This window comes from Anser brachyrhynchus (assembly GCF_964034855.1).
Source record: "Anser brachyrhynchus genome assembly, chromosome: 1".
Classification (NCBI taxonomy): domain Eukaryota; kingdom Metazoa; phylum Chordata; class Aves; order Anseriformes; family Anatidae; genus Anser; species Anser brachyrhynchus.
The window spans coordinates 113,314,945-113,320,437 of record NC_137694.1 but is presented as its reverse complement, the minus strand read 5'-3'; the positions used below and the strand labels follow the sequence as shown (position 1 = coordinate 113,320,437).

General features: G+C 40.4%; 1 long non-coding RNA gene across 1 annotated transcript; it reads left to right on the top strand.

Annotated features, from left to right (window-relative positions):
• The first annotated feature begins 1,422 nt into the window (after nucleotides 1-1,422).
• On the top strand, nucleotides 1,423-5,237 carry LOC308183912. The gene is made up of 3 exons (XR_013942525.1): nucleotides 1,423-1,637; nucleotides 1,904-1,980; nucleotides 2,892-5,237. It is a non-coding gene; the product is annotated as an uncharacterized lncRNA (long non-coding RNA).
• Nucleotides 5,238-5,493: the final 256 nt, after the last annotated feature.

Here is a 5,493-nt window from a genome sequence, read left to right as displayed (position 1 = left end):
CAGGAAGCAAAAGACCACACTGAGCAGAGGTGAATGGAGGTGAACTTGGAGGAACACATCTGATTTCAAGTGGAAACACGGTTATACAGCATCAGGGGCTCTACAAGAGCTTTTAGGTTGGAACTACAGTACTTGTGGCCTAAAGTACTTTCCAACAGGTTTTGACACCTTCTGATTCCCCCTGGTTTTATATCTACGACAAAAGCCTGAAGGAGTTAATCAGCACCTGTTCACCACCCTCCATTTAGTCTACAGGTATTTCAGTCAACAGGTAACCCAGCTGGATGCCAGGCTTGCAGTGCTTTCCTTTGCGTGCTTAAAAGAAGGACCAACCAGAGTGAACTCAAAAAAAAGAGAAGAAATACATTTCTTTCTTTGTTACCTTGAAATTATTTAAGTTTTAATAAGGGCTTTGTGTCACACAAGCTTCTTCTGTTCAATGATTCAGTGTTGGTTCAATCCTGAGCGTACAATGTGTGCCCGTCTGTCGTTACGGAAGTGTCTGTGAGGTGATTCCTTTGCAGGACCAAGGAAGAAGAGCCGAGGAGAGATCACGCTCTTGGTCACGCATGGAGAACCCTAGTGGCACATGCAGCAAATGGGGGTCCTTTCAGTGAATCTATTTACTGTAAAATGCCTGTAAGGTTAAATTATTTTGTTTAATTTCCCTGCAGTTGTTAACTTCCAGATAGTCTGCATGCATGCAGATTGTTTAAAAAACAGACACGTAGCGCGCTGGCCACTGTTCTTCTCGCACAGACTCCCACGGGACACGTTAACCATAAGCCTCGCTGCCAGACCCTCCGGCACAGATCTGAGCAAACAGATGGGCCTTACATCGTGCCCTGAAAGTCAGCGGACTTTGGCTCTGCTAGGCCGCTGGGAGAAGTAAATTCCTGAGCTGAGCATGTTTCACAAGGAAAGCAGAGCTTACACTCTCCAGATGTGCAGATTCAGGGTGTGCCGGCGAGAGTGCTCTGGCTGCTCTCAGCTGTCAAGATAGCGCTCGGAAGAGGAGAGGAGGAAATTCCTCGGGCAGCCCCAGTCCCAGCCACACAGCTTCACTGGTCCAAAGGGGTCGTTGCAAATCCACAGCCCCAGGATCAGTGCAGGAAGCAATGATTGGAAACAAACATAGCACGCAGACAGTGTTTATTCAACGCGGGACGCTGCTCTTGATAGCATAGTTCATGCATGATATTCTGGTGCAACTCTTTTCTAAATGATCCGAAGTTTTCCTGCACTACATATATATTCTTTGTTAGCCTTGTTCTTTTGCTCTTCCTTAGGAAAGCCTGGGGACTCTGTGCAAAGCCCTCCTTCCAAGGCTCGCTTGCATCCCACTTGCATTTCAGCCCACAGCTGAATCTCCACTGTGCCTTCTGCACACTCAAAAGGGATGTTTGCTCCATTTATTTTCAGCTTATTGCTTCTCCCTTACGTGACTTGCAGTCCAGAAGTGCTAGCAACAACCTACTTCATTGTTTCTGCACAAAGATCCTGAATCTACAGACTCAAAGCAGCCTCCCAGCACTGTCAGCTCACCTCCTCGGCCAGCTCACTTGCAGAGCCTGCACTAAGCTGGGCATCTAAAAACCATTACTCAGGCCTCCAAAAGTCATGAAACTTTCCTGAAAGTAAGTGCTAGCTCTTTACATTCTCCCCTCTTGGTTTCTGGCTTTTTATGTCAGTGTTGTGTAGGACATTTAGTCTAGCTCTGAACATATGTGCTCCTTCAACCATTTGTTTACATGGGTAGTCCATATGAATATGAACACTCCTGTTTAACAAAATCATACTAGTCCTTATCAGGAAGTTTTACAAATTAGGTCCTAAATATGTGTGGGATGATAAAATCCATTTTGACTATAAAAAGTTATTCACTTTTTTTTTTTTTCTGCAGAGAATTTCCAGTAAGCATGTCCTTGCAAGTAATTCAATGGAAAAATTGAAGCCAATAAAGCCCTCACATTTTTACAGGTACACTTTCTAGAGATATTGAGAAGGGAAAAAAAATAGCTATGGGTTTGTGCATTTACGTGATTGCAGCACCACTCAAAGATGTGTTTGAATATGCCAGGATATCAGGTTGACTATTACAAAACTCAGTAGATTATTCATTTCTGCACCTGTTTCTATAGCAAACACTTTCTCTCTTGAATCAGCACTCAGTTATCCACCTGGCTGATGAACACTATGTGTCATGAAAGATTTGGCACGGAAGAGGAATTGCACATGAAAGCTTTGGCTTTGGTATCATTCAGACCCTGCCACTCCCTGTTTGCTCTTAACTTGAATGACCAAAAGAGAGAATGTGACTCAGGCCCTGGGTGGATATTTCTGCCTATCAAAAATAACATCTTAGTCTATATAAAGTGTGGCCCATAAATGCATACACAAAGGAAAAAGAAAGAGGAGGAAAGAAAGAAGTTGTTAAATTATCAGAATATCCTGCACTCATGTAACCCCATCTGGAAAACCACATCTGGTTCTGTTCTCCACAACTCAAGAAGTGGGCAGACCGAAGAAAATTCTGAAAAGAACTATGAGAATGATTAAAGACCTAAATAATACGCTTCACAGTGGAAGAACTCAGTCCTTCTAGCCTAGCAGGAGATGATGACTGTCTGTAGTCTCTATTGCTCAGAAGTATGAGTGCACACTCACAGACAAAGCTATAATGAGATCCAGCGGTTAAGAGCTGAATCTAGACAAATTCAAGCTGTAAAACAAGGCACACATTTTTAACAGTAAGGGTAATTAACCATCACAGCAACCCAGTGAGGTGCTATGGCAAATTCTCCTTCTTTGGAATTTTTTTAATCAAAATCAGATGGTTTTTTTTCTTTCTTTTTTTTTTTTTTTAAAAAAAAATGACTTTCTATTTCAAGCAGGAAGAAGCCTGACGCTGTGTCAAACAGGAAGGAGGGCTAGAGCATCACAGTAGCCCATCTGGCGTCATGAACCACAATTTGGAATTATTCTTTTGTAATGAACAAGATTCTCTGGGAAGAAGCAGGAGGAAGATTTGCCATTGGAATCAGAAGTTATGTTGTTGGAAGACTGACAGTGAAAAGGTGAAGCAAAGCACTATTTATAGGCAGAGATGCTATCTTTCATTCAATCCACTGATACAGTTTGATCAGCTTTCACTAGCTTGCCTGGAGTTTCTTCTAGCTATATGCATTCACCTAATAAAATATTTTATCTCCTGACAAACCCAGCTTTACTTACCATGGAAAATGATTGAAGGTCTAGTCACAAGATTGTCAGTATGAAATTCAAAGGGAGAGAGAAGCAGATTTACAATGAAGATGAGAAGCAGCTGTAAGACATGGAAAGGACAAGATGGATAAATCTGTGTTTATGCGAAGAATCCAGGGGCATATTTATATACCTACTGATTAGGTACACAGTCAAAAGCCAGAAATTCTTGGTTTCTTCATTGCAAAGGTGCTGAGCTCCTGAGCATGCATGGAATTTGGCACAGAAGTTTAGAAAAGGGATAATGGCTAAATTGCTTCATCTTCCTTTCAGTCAGGGACATCCACCTCACTTATGGAAAATGAGCTCTAACCTTTGAAGACTTTGTGCCCCTCTTCTTTCCCTCACGTGCATTTTACACAGGCGGCCTGGCAAATCATCTAGAACATCTGCTCCCCCTCTCGGTCAAGGAATTGAAATCCGACATATCCTTAGGCGCAGTGGTTTCAAACTATCTGGGCATGGCAAAGTGTTAGCTGCATGCACAGCAACGGGATAAATAATTTACAGAAAGACAACTATGTATGGCTACGTATAATATAAAGCACATCCTATTTTTTCGAGGCAGCCCTTTCCCACACCTGCATTATATTGTGTGAAACTCTCAACCCTTCAGAAACAAGAGTATCACAGCTTAAAATTACTGCTGTAGTAAGAGCCATCAGTAACAAGCTTGATTTTGCAGGAATGTTCAATTGCAGGACCAGGGTACCCTGAGCTGCCTTCTGGCCCCTAAAGAGACCTGAGATGGAGCAGGAAAACTGAGTGTTGAGCACCCAGAGTGCTCTAAGCTTGTTTCTGATGCCAGTAATCCTGCAAGTCCCTCATAGAAGCAGTTTTACTGTGTCAGACAGTCAAGTGAGCATGAAAACCCAATCGACTGACAGACAGTGAAGATTATGTACCAGGAGGATTATAATGAAATACCTAGTTATTAAGTGCACTGCAGCATTCTGAATCGCTTACAGTTATGGTATAAAATACATGCTCCTTATGTGGAGAGCCTGACTGCTAAAATACAGTAATAGAGGATAAAAAATAAGACAGCTGAAAAGAAATAGGTCTTCTTCTTGAAACAGAGTAAGCAGTTTTATGTGGATCAAAGACGTGCACAAATATGTTAAAAGCATAATATTTAAAATCAGTCCATTGTTATGAAAGTTTATTTCTAGAAGCTACCCTACTGACAGAACAGGATGATATATATATATACACATATATATATTTATATATACATATATATAAGGATCAGTACTTGAGGGAGTTAAAGGTTTGGGCTCTCAATAGCCAATCAGTTAAGCAATAAGGAGGGATATAAACAAGTTATCCTCTGACTAGAGGAAAGCCTGATTTCACAAAAAATACTCAAAATAAACAAAAATGCGTACAAAAAGCATAATGACATGAGCTTCAGTTTCTTGGTATTCTAAATAAAATGCTAGCAAATGTCATGCTCATTCAAAGCTTAACGCACGCTTCTTCACCATACATGCAAAATGTATCTCATTTCCAGTTGGTTGGTTTCCAAATAGCGTTAATAGCAAAAATACAGAATGGTTTTAAGAATCTTTCCAAATGTCAGAAATAATTACTTCTGAAGTATGCCTCAATCACTACGTTCAAGTAAAATATCTAAATAAAAATCTTATTTAGAACCACATGTATTCAACATTAACGTGTTTCCAGATCTGTAAGCTCGTGGCAAGATATTTTTCCTGGATTCCACTACAAAGTTATATTTTTACAACATACCTCATATTTGTAGATAAAGATTAATCACAGGAGAACAGAATAAAGTAACTAATATATCAGAAAATGTTTGCAACGTACATGTCTCACCACACAAAAAGCCCCAGCCATATAATCATTAGGAGAATGATGCACATTTATACATGCATGCAGGACAAGGATCACACTGACGAAGGCAGTGTGGTTATAATTATGTTATCAGGAGAGTCTTTGCAAATATACCAAAATTAAAAGACAGAAGTTATCAATCTATTCTGGTTTAACTTTAGGATGACATTTTACATATTACACTTCTATTTATATACCCACTTACATGGTAGGTCAACAGAAAGTATTGCAGTGATCTTGTGTAAATAACTCACTCCAGATAACGTACTGCGAATCTCCTAATAGAAACTCCTGAGTTGCACTATAGAGTACAAAGGACACATCTATAAGTACAAGGATGTCAGGAGTGGCCACCTGAAAACAAAGGATCTA